The sequence below is a fragment of the Triticum urartu genome, chromosome 7A (assembly GCF_056163025.1).
Source record: "Triticum urartu cultivar PI428250 chromosome 7A, HENAU_Tu73, whole genome shotgun sequence".
NCBI lineage: Eukaryota > Viridiplantae > Streptophyta > Magnoliopsida > Poales > Poaceae > Triticum > Triticum urartu.
Genome location: NC_141879.1, coordinates 335,141,328 through 335,158,062, shown reverse-complemented (window position 1 = coordinate 335,158,062; position 16,735 = coordinate 335,141,328).

Genomic DNA, 16,735 nt, shown 5'->3' with positions numbered 1-16,735 from the left:
ACCCCGAACTTATAGCATTATATGCATCAGCTCCAAATCATGTCTTGGGTCAATAGTTGGGTTTGCCCGGCTCCCATGTTTTGGTGCCTTACGTTCAGCTATATCGGCTAAGGTAGCACTGGGAGAACTACTGCGATTGTGCCCCGGTTCTGCTGGGCTAAGCACCTCAGCAGAGAAAGTTAAAACTGACTGTCATGATAAGGCGAGAGACTGGTCGCTGTTCGAGAGGTTTCAAGTCCCTAAAGACTTATGCCGCTTAGAGTGAGGAGTCGGCCCTGTCTGGCTTAAGGCGTGTATAGTGCCCCGAAATCGGCCTTCCGAATACTAGGGGCTTCGCCGAAATTTAAAATTATAGAATTCTATGGCTAAGTGAGAGTGATAAAGCATTATAGTCCGATTGCCTGGTTCGTTGTGCTGAGCACCTCCCTCGAAGGACCCAAAAATGGGAACAAGAGTGCTCAGGGTTATCCCAAACACCCCAGCACTCGTGGCATGGGGGCAGAAGCCGACGACTAGCCATCTCTCAGATTTGATAAACAGCTGAACAGAAGGCAATATTTTAAGTTCAAACAAGCGTTGCATAGCGCATACGAACAAGTTTTCATAATACAGGATTACACGAGCAAGTTTATTCAAATATTACATCTTTCGCACACTCGTCCGCTACAAGACGGGCACCCTTCAGGACACCCTCATAGTACATCTCGGGGTGGCGATGCTCCTTACCCTGCGGCGGCCCTTCCTTCACCAGCTTCACGGCGTCCATCTTGGCCCAGTGCATCTTCGCATGGGCGAAAGCCCGGCGTGCACCTTCGATGCAGACGGACCGCTTGATGACTTCCAACCGTGGGCAGGCATCCACAAGCTGCCTCACCAGGCCGAAGTAGCTGTTGGGAAGGGCGTCACCAGGCCACATCCGAACTATAAAGCCCTTCATGGCCTGTCCGGCCGCCTTGTGCAGCTCGACCAGTTGCTTCTGCTGGTCGCTCAGAGGCATCGGGTGTTCGGTCCCAGTAAACTGAGACCAGAACAGCTTCTCCGTTGAGCTTCCCTCCTCGGCCTGGTAGAACTGTGGGGCATCCGACACGCTGCGGGGAAAATCTGCGAATGCTCCTGGAGAGCTCCGGATTCAAGTAAGTAACAAGTAATTTACTTTCACATGCTTGCTTTGCATATAGAATGCCTTACCCGCCACTATCTTATTCATCGCATCAGTCTCCTGGAGGGCCTTTTGGGCTTCGGATTTGGCACTCTTTGCACTCTCAAGGGCCACGACAAGCTGGGACTCTCGCGTCTTCAAGTCAAGCTCCAACGCCTCGTGCTTCGTCACAAGAGCGTGGAGCTCTTGCTGCACCTCTCCCACCCGTGCCTCTTGTTTTTCCCACTCGGTGCGCTCCTGGGCCGCTTTGTTTTCGGCCTCGGATAGCGCTTGCGGGTTGCCACTTCAGTTGTGGCCCCTGGCAAATTAAGGATGATCCTGTCATTTTGCAATCGCACCCCTTTTGTATATATACATATCTATAGACTAGGTATTACTTACCTTTGTTCTCCTCGAGCTTCCTCTTGGCAAGGCCGAGCTCTTTCTTGGACCCTTCGAGGTCCTGCTTCAGTACGACGACCTCCACGGTCAGTGCGGCAGAGGTCAGCAGCGAAGCCTGCATACGCATATAGACATACTTATATTAGACTCCTGCAGATATCAGTTGATCCTCTATTCGGCTTTTCTTTTTGAACACCAAACAGAGCATCAGGGGCTATTGTCTATGCGGTAATATTTTTCCTATATTTCAAATACTTACCTCAAAGCCTGTTAGAAGGCTGGCACAATCTTCAGTCAGTCCGCTCTTAGCGGACTGAACCTTCTGGATCACCGCACTCATAATAGTGCGGTGCTCTCCGTCGGTGGAAGCACTGCGAAGCGCTCCCAGCAGATTATCCGGTGCCTCTGTATGGACACAGGTCAGCGGCACAGGCGTCTTGCCCCTTTTGGAAGGAGGCCACCTGCCTGAGTCCGGAACCACTAGAGGTTCCGGCGCGGTGTTCGGCTGAGGGCCGAACTTGGAGCCCTCGGGAGCCTTACTCCCTTTGCTCCCGGAGTCTGGAAGGTCGCCTTGAGGTGCCTCCGGGATTGTCTCCCCTCGACCCAGTGCCTCTTGAGACAATATCTCGGCATTGTCCGTAGGGCAAGGGGAGGTGGCAGTCGGAAGTGGATCGCTATCCATATTCGACGAGTCCAAGGAGCCGCCCGACGAAGATACGTCGATACGGGCTTGGGGCGGTCTGCATAATCATATTCGGCGTTAGGAGAAGCAGTGCGACAAAGGTATGCTATGAGTTACTCTGGTATCCGAATACTTACGACTTCGCCAGGGGCTTGGCCCTGAGCAGCCACTCGTCTTCGCCTTCGGCGGCGGAGGTGGAGTAGTCCGGAAGGAGGGTCCCCCCCTTCTTGGAACCTTCGCCCCCCCGGTCGGGGCGGCCTTCCTTTTCTTGTCTCCATCTACTGAAGGGGGAGCATCTTCATCTTCCTCCTCGTCTTCAGGGGAGGAGTGCGTCGCGGAGTCATCGGACGATGAGGCCGATATCACCTGGCGCCAGGAACTCTTTCGGGTTCCCTTGGCCTTCTTCTTGGTCTTCTTCGGCACCTTGTAAGGAGCCGGAGTCAGCATCTCCGTCAGGAGAGCGTCCGCAGTGTCTTCGGGCAGAGGGGCCGGATAGTCGATCTTCTCTGATGCCCCCACCTAGTCCTGTCAAAGGCATGGGAGCTCAGACCCCGCGCGTGGTTAAGCTATGGGAAGTAAAAAATCCTACCAGAAGTACAAAACTTACCAGATTCACAGGGAGCTTCACGCTTAGTCCGTGGTCCTCGGTGAGAGAGGGAGGGACCTCAGCACCCTTGAACAGCACCCTCCAGACATCCTTGTGCATCGTGTCGAAGAGCTCGCTCAGAGTCTAGTGCTGTGTCGGGTCGAACTCCCACAAGTTGAAATCCTGTTGTTGACACGGGACGATCCGGCGGAAGAGCATGACCTGGACTATGTTGACAAGCTTGAGCTTCTTGCTTGCCATATTCCGGATACATTTCTGGAGTCCGTCCAGCTCCACTGATGAACCCCAGGATAGGCCCTTCTCTTTCCAGGAGGTGAGCCGCGTGGGAATTCCGGATTGAAACTCGGGGGCCACCACCCAGTTGGTGTCGCGCGGCTCGGTGATGTAGAACCACGCCGATTGCCACCCCTTTATGGTCTCCACGAAGGAGCCTTCAAGCCATATAACATTGGGCATCTTGCCCACCATGGCTCCGCCGCATTCTGCTTGTTTGCCTCCCACCACCTTCGGCTTGATATTGAAGGTCTTCAGCCATAGGCTGAAGTGGGGCCGGATGCGGAGGAAAGCCTCACACACGACGATGCACGCCGAAATGTTGAGCATGAAGTTCGGGGCTAGATCATGAAAGTCCAGCCCGTAGTAGAACATAAGACCACAGACGAATGGATGGAGGGGAAACCCAAGTCTGCGGAGGAAGTGGTGGAGGAAGACTACCCTCTCATGAGGTTCCGGGGTGGGGACGATCTGCCCCGCAGCGGGCAGCCGATGCATGATATTCACGGCTAAGTATCTGGCTCCGCGCAGCTTTTTGATGTGTCCCTCCATGACGGAGGAAGCCATCCACTTGCCTCCCGCTCTGGACATGTTTGGAGAAGGTTGAGGAGAAGGATGTGGACTTGGGCGTTGGAGCTCGAGTGCGCAAGGACGGATGAGCAAGGAGGAACAAGGCATGGGTAGAAAAAGGTTAAACCTTATCCCTTTATAAGGGCGGCTGAAACTATGTGCCCCCACTAGCCTGGTAAAACTCGCTTATCCCTCAAGTGTCGTAATTGATGGCACGGTTGGGTTACCCACACCCGTATTGATGAGAATCCTGTAATAAGGGGGAGACGATCTCTACTTTGACAAGACGTGTTAAGAAACTGCCTCACGTTATGTGCGGGGCTAGTTAAAGAAAAACGGTTCGAATGATCACCGCGCCATGGCATGATGTCATGTTGCCAAAACGTGTCAGCAGATTAGATTTGTGGAAATATTATTCTCTCTACGGTGGTATGTGGAACTTATTTTGCAGGGTCAGACACTATCCTTTTATTCGAACTCTTCTGTGGTGTATCCGGAGGAGGAACCCGCCTTGCAATGCCGAAGAGAACACTTTGCGCCGGACTCATCGTCATTGAAACCTGGTTTAGGGGCTATTGAGGGAGTCCTGGATTAGGGGGTCTCCGGACAGCCGGACTATATCCATTGACCGGACTATTGGACTATGAAGATACAAGATTGAAGACTTCATCTCGTGTCCGGATGGGACTCTACTTGGCATGGAAGGCAAGCTAGGCAGTACAGATATGGATATCTCCTCCTTTGTAACCGACCTTGTGTAACCCTAACCCCTTCTGGTGTCTATATAAACCGGTGGGTTTTAGTCCGTAGGGACAACATACAATCATACCATAGGCTAGCTCCTAGGGTTTAGCCTCTCCGATCTCGTGGTAGATCAACTCTTGTAATACTCATATCATCAAGAATAAATCAAGCAGGACGTAGGGTTTTACCTCCATAAAGAGGGCCCGAACCTGGGTAAAACATCATGTCCCCTGCCTCCTATTACCATCCGCCTTATACGCATAGTTCGGGATCCCCTGCCCGAGATCCGCCGGTTTTGACACTGACAATGCCCTTAAGATCCTTGTGGTACACTTTGCTGATGCGTCCCATGGCGATGTGAGCTGCCAGGCTCTTTCCTAGACTCCAGGTTGGTGCATCAAAGGAAAACTCGATGGGCTTAGTAACTGGTGTGAATGTCCTTCCTGGAACATGTACTCGAATTGTCCAGCGCTCTTCTTCCGGTAGTGGCAGTGTAGGTCCTTATGAAGCTTGGTATTCCGATGCTCATGTACTTAGTGTCCTCCTTCAAGTGTCGTCCAAAAGGGTGTCTTCATCCGGTTGAGCAAACTTGTTCCTTGGGTCCGCCATCTATAGAGTGGAAAGTGGAGAAGAGTCACAAATGAGTAGAGAAGAGTGTCCTATGGCTCATCTTAGTGGTCGTGCCCTACAATCAGCGTGTGCTCTGATACCATCTTGTAGCAATCCGACCTCAAACGGTCAAATCACTGTGTATAAGTGTCATCCCTGGATCGGTAATGCTGACACACATAGTACTGAGGATTTATAAAAGAGTGCAATCACACACTTATTACATCGAATGTCTCAAAGATAGTACTTATTACAATAATATGGCTGAAGCCATCTAAATAAGGTAACTGCGGAAGCTTCTAGTGCAAATGATCAACTCCAATGGCATAGCTGAGTGCATGACAACGACCTAGCGCACCTTACTCTTCGTTTGAAAACTATGCAACATAATATGTTGCAGCCTGTGTAGGTCAGCACATGGAATATGCTGGCAAGATGACACTATAGAGTAAAGAACATGAAACATCTATAACTATATGCATATATGGTTGGTGGAGGCTCTATAGTTATCATTTGCATAAAGCTTGTTTTTCCCTACAACAAAGGAAAATTTTTATTTAACTACAAAGTTTGTTGAAAAACATTGATAATGGTAACCCCATCTCAATCCCAAATTAATAATCAATAACCCCACAAATTAATTAAGTAAAGTGATGAGATCAACATAGTAATTCAAGCACCAGATACTCAAGATGTCCATAGCCGGGGACACGACTAACCATGATTAGTTTTACACTCTGTAGAGGTTTGTGCACTTTTCGCCACAAGACTCGATCTCCTCCGTTCTATTTCTCGCACTGCCGGGTGTTTGAGAAATGGATGACCGAGACACAGTCTTTATGAAGAGGTCCCCTTAACCGATAGATAGGCTGGTACACCTACAATCCCCTACATCTGCTAGCCCATCATAGAAAGGTTTCCCACAACTTACTCAACTATGCCAGAGCCCATAATGGCTTGTGGCTGCACATGGAAGTTTCCAGCATGAATAACATAATGATCCCTTTGAGCCTGGGTGGCGAACCATAGGAAAAATCACACGGATACCCCGGGATTCTCCTATGGACAACACTGGATTTCCCCAGGTGCCCACAAACCAATCCACCCAGATATGTTTTAAAGTAGCCACCTTACGTAATCCCTTAGTTCATAATAATACTCACAACTGCCTTGAATCACTCAAAACAAACCACGTCTACGAGCATAGCATAACAAAATATAATAAGCGTAACGTAGTAACTCCCAAGGTTTGAATAAAAGGGCAATAGGTTCTACCTCAACAGCTACTTCCCAAAACCCACATGTTAAACATATCCTACTCACGCAATGTTTGAGGATTGAAACTAATGCATAAAGACTGGGTCATAAGGGATATGATCAAAGTGTTACTTGCCTTGCTGACGATCTGAAAACCCTTGCGACGCGTAGTAGCACGCTTCACACTCCGGAAACTCTATCGTAAGCAAACAATAGCATACATAAGCACTCAAGCATAAGATGCAAGGTTAAAACTCAAGGGAAAAGATGCAATCTAAAAGTTCAACTGAAGAGCTTCGATTTGCAAATAGAATCAATCGAATCGGAGCTACGAAACTCAAACTACAATCAAAAGAAGTTCGAATTCAAAATCTTCTTGGAAGCAAATTTTCATTTGTTAAAACCATGTTCAAGTTGATTATCTGGAAAGAAGGGAACAAGACAAAGACTTTGGCGTTGGTTTCACTGGATTTGGACAAATGAGCAAAAAGTAACGAAGGTTTGAAAATCAGGGACTAATCTGTGATAAAAGTATTCGCCGATAGGTCCCTGCTCACAAAAAATAAAGTAAACAGGAAAATCTACCGGACGAACGTCCGCTAACAGAGGCCAATGAATGAATCCGTTCGTTAAAACAAACTAAACAGAGATAGTTCGCTAAATAGCGAACCCTAAAATAAAACCGATCTGAAACCGAACAACCGAAAAATCCAAAAAAAAACCGGCGAATCGATATGGTTTTATACCGGTTAAACAGCGGCGGTGGAATTCTGGAGGCTCCGGCGAGGCGAGGCAGTGGCGGTGGCGGTGGCTCGCGACGCGGGGCGGCAGTGCGGGCAGCTGCGAGCGGCGCGGGGTGGTGCGGGCGGCGGCGAGTGGCACGACGCGGGCGGCGGTGACTGGCTAACGGCGGTGACAGCGGTTGAGAAAAGAGAGAGGGGGGCTTCGGCATTAAAGGGGAGGCAGGGCGGCGGCTGCCTTGGAGGAGGGGGCGGCGCGACGGGAGTCCGGCTCGGACTCCACGAGCGGCGACGGCGCGGAACGGGACTCCTCCCGCGAGGAGGAAGGCGACGGGGCGAGGTGGGCCGGCCTGGCTCGGCTAGTCCTTCGGCCCAGTCGGTCGATCAACTTTTTTTCTTTTTTTAAATAAATTTAGTCGGAAATAAAATCCTAATAAAATATAAAAAAATTCTAAAAATACCAGAAACAATTTTCACCGTCTAAGTCTAATATTTAGAAAAAGATGAACATTTTTTTGGCCTAAAAATGCAATTTTCAAAAATGCATATTTTTTCTAATTCAAATAAAATAGGAAATAAAATCCAAATAAAATTTTAATTTAATTTTAAAATTTCTTCTCCAATATTCCTTTCATTTGAAGAAGTCATTTTATCTTCTCTCTTTTATTAGAAACAATTCGAGAGAAAATATTAAAATCAAATTTGATCCTCTTTTCAAATTTGAGAAATTTTCGAATATGAAAAATTGTGAAAGCTCCAACTCTCTCCTTGGGTCCTTGAGTTGCGTAAGATTTATAGGATCACAACCAAAATATAAATAAAATATGATATGCATATGATGACCTATGTATAACATTCAAATTGAAAATTCGGATGTTACATTCGCACACGTTTTTGATTACGGACCTGTTTGCCTCGTATCACACACATCTTGTTCATTTGAACCGTTTCTTTTCTCATGTCTCAACGCAAACAGTTCATCCGAGTGAACCGTATGCTATATATCGCACACACCTTCATCTGGCTGCCCGTTTCTTTTGTGTTGCCTAATCACAAACAGTTCATTCGAGTGAACCGTATGTTATGTATCGCACACGCATTCATCTGGCTGCCCGTTTCTTTTCTTCCTCCTCATCGCAAATAGTTAATTGAACAGAACCGTATGCCCTTCATCGCACACGCAACTAAAATCTGAACCGTCTTTGATTGATACGTCTCCAACGTATCTATAATTTTTGATTGTTACATGCTATTATATTATCTTGTTTGGATGTTAATTGGCTTTATTTTACACTTTTATATTATTTTTGGGACTAACCTATTAACCGGAGGCCCAGCCCAAATTGTTGTTTTTTGCCTATTTCAGTGTTTCGTACAAAAGGAATATCCAATGGAGTCCAAACGCAATGAAACCTTCGGGAACGTGATTTTTGGAACAAACATGATCCAGAGGACTTGGAGTGGACGTCAAGCAATCAGCAAGGCGGCCACGAGGCAGGGTGCATGCCTGCCCCCCTGGGCATGCCCTTCCCCCTCGTGGGCCCCTCGTAGCTCCCCTGACCGACTTCTTTCGCCTATATATGTCCATATACCCTAAAAACATCGGGGAGCCGAATAGATCGGGAGTTCCACCGCTAGAAGCTTCTGTAGCCTCCGAAAACCAATCTAGACCCGTTCTGGCACCCTGCAAGAGGGGGGAATCCCTCTCCGGTGGCCATCTTCATCATCCCGGTGCTCTCCATGACGAGGAGGGAGTAGTTCACCCTCGGAGCTGAGGGTATGTACCAGTAGCTATGTGTTTGATATCTCTGTCTCTCTCTCTCTCTCGTGTTCTTGAGGTGACATGATCTTGATGTATCGCGAGCTTTGCTATTATAGTTGGATCTTATGATGTTTCTACCCCTCTACTCTCTTGTATTGGATTAAGTTTTCCCTTTGAAGTTATCTTATCGGATTGAGTCTTTAAGGATTTGAGAACACTTGATGTATGTTTTGGTGATCAACTTGCAAGTTCCATGACCTCGTGAACTTATGCATAGGGGTTGGCACACGTTTTCGTCTTGACTCTCCGGTAGAAACTTTGGGGCACTCTTTGAAGTTCTTTGTGTTGGTTGAATAGATGAATCTGAGATTGTGTGATGTACATCGTATAATCATACCCACGGATACTTGAGGTGTCATTGGAGTATCTAGGTGACATTAGTGTTTTGGTTGTTTTGTGTGTTAAGGTGTTTTTCTAGTACAAACTCTATGATATATTGAATGGAAATAATAGCTTTGTGTTATATTACTACGGACTCTTGAATAGATCGATCAGAAAGAATAACTTTGAGGTGGTTTCGTACCCGACAATAATCTCTTCGTTTGTTCTCCGCTATTAGTGACTTCGGAGTGACTTTTTGTTGCATGTTGAGGGATAGTTATATTATCCAATTATGTTATTATTGTTGAGAGAACATGCACTAGTGAAAGTATGAACCCTAGGCCTTGTTTCCTAGCATTGCAATACCGTTTGTGCTCACTTTTACCACTTGCTACCTTGCTGTTTTTGTATTTTCATATTACAAAAACCATTATCTACTATCCATATTACACTTGTATCACCACCTCTTCACCGAACTAGTGCACCTATACAATTTACCATTGTATTGGGTGTGATGGGGACACAAGAGACTTGATACGTCTCCAATGTATCTATAATTTTTGATTGTTCCATGCTATATTATATTCTTTTTTGTACATCATTAGGCTTAATTATACACTTTTATATTATTTTTGGGACTAACCTATTAACCGGAGGCCCAGCCCAGAATTGCTGTTTTTTTTGCCTATTTCAGAGTTTCGACGAAAAATAATATCAACTGGAGTCCAAACGGAATGAAACCTTCAGAACGTGATTTTTGAAACGAACGTCATCCAGAGGACTTGGACCCTACGTCAAGAAAGCAACCAGGAAGGCACGAGGTAGGGGGCACGCCTACCCCCCAGGTGCACCTTCCACCCTCGTGGGGCCCATGTTGCTTCACTGACATACTTCTTCCCCCTATATATACCTACGTACCCCCAAACTACTAGATACGGGGCCAAAACCCTAATTCCACCGCCGCAACCTTCTGTACCCGTGAGATCCCATCTTGGGGACTTTTCCGGAGCTCCGCCGGAGGGGGCATCGATCACGGAGGGCTTCTACATCAACACCATAGCCTCTCTGATGATATGTGAGTACTTTATTTCAGACATTCGGATCCATAGTTATTAGCTAGATGGCTTCTTCTCTCTTTCTGGATCTCAATACAATGTTCTCCCCCTCTCTTGTGGAGATCTATTCGATGTAATTTTCTTTTGCGATGTGTTTGTTGAGACCGATGAATTGTGGGTTTATGATCAAGTTTATCTATGAACAATATTTGAATCTTCTCTGAATTCTTTTATGTATGATTGGTTATCTTTGCAAGTCTCTTCGAATTATCAGTTTTGTTTGGCCTACTAGATTGATCTTTCTTGCAATGGGAGAAGTGCTTAACTTTGGGTTCAATCTTGTGGTGTCCTTTCCCAGTGACAGTAAGGGCAGCAAGGCACATATTGTATTGTTGCCATCGAGGATAACAAGATGGGGTTTATATCATATTGCATGAGTTTATCCCTCTACATCATGTCATCTTGCTTAAAGCATTACTCTTTTCTTTTGAACTTAATACTCTAGATGCATGCTGGATAGCGGTCGATGTGTGGAGTAATAGTAGTAGATGCAGGCAGGAGTCGGTCTACTTGTCTCGGACGTGATGCCTATATACATGATCATACCTAGATATTCTCATAACTATGCTCTATTCTGTCAATTGCTCAACAGTAATTTGTTTACCCACCGCAGTACTTATGCTCTCGAGAGAAGCCACTAGTGAAACCTATGGTCCCCGGGTCTATTTTCCATCATATTAATCTTCCATCAACAAGCTATTTCTTTTTCCGTTTTTATTTTTCTTTATTTACTTTGCATCTTTATCATAAAAATACCAAAAATATTATCTTATCATATCTATCAGATCTCACTTTCGTAAGTGACCGTGAAGGGATTGACAACCCCTTTATTGCGTTGGTTGCGAGGATTTTATTTGTTTTGTAAGTGCGAGGGACCCGCGCGTGGCCTCCTACTGGATTGATACCTTGGTTCTCAAAAACTGAGGGAAATACTTACGCTACTTTGCTGCATCACGATTTCCTCTTCAAGGGAAAACCAACGCAGTGCTCAAGAGGTAGCAAGAAGGATTTCTGGCACTGTTGTTGGGGAGTCTACGCAAAAGTCAACATACCAAGTACCCATCACAAACCCTTATCTGTCGCATTACATTATTTTCCATTTGCCTCTCATTTTCCTCTCCCCCACTTCACCCTTGCCGTTTCACTTACCCTCTCTCTCCGTCCTCCTTCTCTTTCCCTATTTCCCTTTTTTTGCTCGCCTCTTGTTTCCTCATGTGTTGGATTGCTTGCTTGTCGCTATGGCCAGTCCCTTATCCCCTCCTTTGTCTCCCGAGTTTGAGGTTCTTCACTTCAAACAAAGACAAGGAGAAAACATAAAAGATGCTTGGTTTAGGATGATGGAATCTTATTGTAATTGCACCCTAGAAGTGAATTTTAGAATTTTGCTTCACAATTTTTATGTTGGACTAAATATGTCTCATAGACAACTCTTGGACTGCGTTGCCAAAGGAAATTTTATCGAAATCGATCCCAGTATTGCGCATGAAATTATAGAGGGGATAGTGGGAACACTACCTCAACAAAACGGGCCTCATCTTACCCAGGAAGAAACCCAAGTTTGCGAGAAAAATTGCGAAGTAACGAAAATATTACAGAAATCTCTTGAACCTCTTAAGATTGTTAGCGGGAATCTTCACCACATGAATATGTTGATCACTCTTTGTAATAAGCGGTTGGAATCTTTAGATCTAAAAATTTCCAAATATGAAGGGAAACGTAAAGAACCTCCCGGATTCGAGCATGACTCCGCTAAAAAATTAAAAGATGGCAATACCTAGATCAATCTTCGTTTTTTTGCCTAGCTAGGGACGTTAAACGATAGCGCTTGTTGGGAGGCAACCCAATTTTATTTTTGTTACTTGCTTTTTGCTCCTGTTTAGTAATAAATAATTTATCTATCCTATGTTTTGTTTGTGTTTTTTTGTGTTTAGTTAGTGTTTGTGCCAAGTAGAACCATTGGGAAGACTTGGGGAAATTCTTTTTAATCTTGCTGTAAAAAACAGAAACTTTAGCGCTCACGATAATTGCTGCCATTTTTATTTGGAAAGTGATATTTAGTTAATTATTTTTGGAGATAATTAATAGATAAATTTCTCACGTCCAGCAATTTATTTTAGAATTTTTGGGGTACCATAAGTTTCCGTTAGCTACAGATTACTACAGACTGTTCTGTTTTTGACAGACTCTGTGTTTTCGTGTGTTGTTTGCTTATTTTGATGAATCTATGGCTAGTAAAATAGTTTATAAACCATAGAGAAGTTGGAATACAGTAGGTTTAACATCATTATAAATAAAGAATGAGTTCATTACAGTACCTTGAAGTGGTGTTTTGTTTTCTTTCGCTAACGGAGCTCACGAGATTTTCTACTTTGAGTTTTGTGTTGTGAAGTTTTCAAGTTTTGGGTAATAGATTTGATGGATTATGGAACAAGGAGTGGAAAGAGCCTAAGATTGGGGATTCCCATGGCACCCCAAGATAATCTAAGGGCACCTAAAAGCCAAAGCTTGGGGATGCCCCGGAAGGCATCCCCTCTTTCGTCTACTTCCATCGGTAACTTTACTTGGAGTTATATTTTTATTCACCACATGATATGTGTTTTGCTTGGAGCATCTTGTATTATTTGAGTCTTTATTTGTTACTTTGCCACAATAATATTTGCTTTACACGCCTTTTGAGAGAAACACACATGATTCGAAAATTATTAGAATACTCTATGTGCTTCACTTATATCTTTTTAGTTATATAGTTTTTGCTCTAGTGCTTCACTTATATATTTTAGAGCACGGTGGTGGATTTGTTTTATAGAAACTATTATTCTCTCATGCTTCACTTATATTATTTTGAGAGTCTTAAACAGCATGGTAATTTACTTAAACGGGCAAATTAATCCTAATATGCTAGGCATTCAAGATTAGAAAAATAATCTTATGAGTGTGCTGAATACTAAGAGAAGTTTGATACTTGATAATTGTTTTGAGATATGGAGATGGTGATATTAGAGTCATGCTAGTAGAGTAGTTGTGAATTTGAGAAATACTTGTGTTGAAGTTTGTGATTCCCGTAGCATGCACGTATGGTGAACCGTTATGTGAAGAAGTCGGAGCATGATTTATTTATTGATTGTCTTCCTTATGAGTGGCGGTCGGGGACGAGCGATGGTCTTTTCCTACCAATCTATACCCCTAGGAGCATGCGTGTAATACTATGTTTCAATAACAAATAGAGTTTTGCAATAAGTATGTGAGTTCTTTATGACTAATGTTGAGTCCATGGATTATACGCGCTCTCACCCTCCCACCATTGCTAACCTCTCTAATACCGCGCACCTTTTGCCGGTATCATACACCCACCATATACGTTCCTCAAAATAGCCACCATACGTACCTATCATTGCATTTCCATAGCCATTCCGAGATATATTGCCATGCAACTTTCCACTATTCCGTTTACTATGACACACTCCATCATTGTCATATTGCTTTGCATGATCATGTAGTTGAAATTGTATTTGTGGCAAAGCCACCGTTCGTAATTCTTTCATACATGTCACTCATGCATCATTGCTATCCTGGTATACCGCCGGAGGCATTCAAATAGAGTCATACTTTGTTCAAGTATCGATTTGTAATCATTGACTTCTAAATAAATAGAAGTGTGATGATCATCATTCATAGAGTATTGTCCCAAAAAAGAGAAAGGCCAAATAAAAAAAGGAAGGCCCAAAAAAAAGAGAAAGGGACAATACTACTATCCTTTTACCACACTTGTGCTTCAAAGTAGCACCATGATCTTCATGACAGAGAGTCTCCTATGATATCACTTTCATATACTAGTGGGAATTTTTCATTATAGAACTTGGCTTGTATATTCCAATGATGGGCTTCCTCAAAATGCCCTAGGTCTTCGTGAGCAAGCGAGTTGGATGCACACCCACTTAGTTCCTTTAGTTGACCTTTCATATACTTATAGCTCTAGTGCATTCGTTGCATGGCAATCCCTACTCACTCACATTGATATCTATTAATGGGAATCTCCATAGCCCGTTGATATGCCTAGTTGATGTGAGACTATCTTCTCCCTTTTTGTCTTCTCCACAACCACCATTCTATTCCACATATAGTGCTATGTCCATGGCTCACACTCATGTATTGCGTGAAGACTGAAAAAGTTTGAGAACACCAAAAGTATGAAACAATTGCTTGGCTTGTCATCCGGGTTGTGCATGATTTGAATACTTTGTGTGGTGAAGATGGAGCATAGCCAGACTATATGATTTTGTGGGGATAACTTTCTTTGGCCATGTTATTTTGAGAAGACATAATTGCATAGTTAGTATGCTTGAAGTAGTATTATTTTTATGTCAATGTTAAACTTTTGTCTTGAATCTTTTGGATGTGAATATTCATACCATAATTAAGAAAATTACATTGAAATGATGCCAAGTAGCATTCCACATCAAAAATTCTGTTTTTATCATTTACCTACTCGAGGACGAGCAGGAATTAAGCTTGGGGATGCTTGATATGTCTCCAACGTATCTATAATTTTGATTGTTCCATGCTATATTATATTCCGTTTTGGACAATATTGGGCTTTATTATACACCTTTATATTATTTTTTGGACTAACCTATTAACCGGAGGCCCAACCCAGAATTGCTGTTTTTTTGTCTATTTCAGAGTTTCACAGAAAAAGAATATCAAACGGAGTCCAAACGGAATGAAACCTTCGGGAACGTGATTTCCGGAACGAACGTGATCCAGAGGACTTGGACCCTACGTCAAGAAAGCAACCAGGAAGGCACGAGGTAGGGGGCGATCCTACCCCCCCCCCCCCCCGAGACACGCCCTCCACCCTCGTGGGGCCCATGTTGCTCAACCGACATACTTCTTCCTCCTATATATACCTACGTACCCCCAAACTACTAGATACGGAGCCAAAACCCTAATTCCACTGCCGCAACCTTCTATACCCGTGAGATCCCATCTTTGGGCCTTTTCCGGAGCTCCGCCGGAGGGGGCAACGATCACGGAGGGCTTCTACATCAACACCATAGCCTCTCTGATGATATGTGAGTAGTTTACTTCAGAACTTCGGGTCCATAGTTATTAGCTAGATGGCTTCTTCTCTCTTTTTGGATCTCAATACAATGTTCTCCCCCTCTCTTGTGGAGATCTATTCGATGTAATCTTATTTTGCGGTTTGTTTGTAGAGACCGATGAATTGTGGGTTTATGATCAAGTTTATCTATGAACAATATTTGAATCTTCTCTGAATTCTTTTATGTATGATTGGTTATGTTTGCAAGTCTCTTCGAATTATCAGTTTGGTTTGGCCTACTAGAATGATCTTTCTTGCAATGTGAGTAGTGCTTATCTTTGGGTTCAATCTTGCGGTGTCCTTTCCCAGTGAAAGTAGGGGCAGCAAGGCATGTATTGTATTTTTGTCATCAAGGATAACAAGATGGGGTTTATATCATATTGCATGAGTTTATCCCTCTACATCATGTCATCTTGCTTAAAGCGTTACTCTGTTCTTTTGAACTTAATACTCTAGATGCATGCTTGATAGCGGTCGATGTGTGGAGTAATAGTAGTAGATGCAGGCAGGAGTCGGTCTACTTGTCTCGTACGTGATGCCTATATACATGATCATACCTAGATATTCTCATAACTATGCTCAATTCTATCAATTGCTCAATAGTAATTTCTTTACCGACCGTAATACTTATGCTCTCGAGAGAAGCTAGTAGTGAAACCTATGCCCCCGGGTCTATTTTCCGTCATATTAATTTTCCATCAATAAGCTATTTCTTTTGCCATTTTTATTTTTCTTTATTTACTTTGCATCTTTATCATAAAAATACCAAAAATATTATCTTATCATATCTATCAGATCTCACTTTTTCAAGTGACCGTGAAGGGATTAACAACCCCTTTATTGCGTTGGTTGCGAGGATTTTATTTGTTTGTGTAGGTGCGAGGGACTCGCGCGTGGCCTCCTACTGGATTGATACCTTGGTTCTCAAAAACTGAGGGAAATACTTATGCTACTTTGCTGCATCACCCTTTCCTCTTCAAGGGAAAACCAACGCAGTGCTCAAGAGGTAGCAAGACTCTTTATTATTTGGTTGCAGGGTTGCTTGAGAGAGACCATCTTCATCCTATGCCTCCCACGGATTGATAAACCTTAGGTCATCCACTTGATGGAAATTTGCTACTGTCCTACAAACCTCTGCACTTGGAGGCCCAACAACGTCTACAAGAAGAAGGTTGTGTAGTAGACATCAAGCTCTTTTCTGGCGCCGTTTCCGGGGAGGTGAGTGCTTGAAGGTATATCTTTAGATCTTTCAATCGAATATTTTAGTTTCTTGTTTTATCACTAGTTTAGTTTATAAAAGACAATTACAAAAAATGGAATTGATTTTTCCTCATACGCTTCATCTTTTTAATAT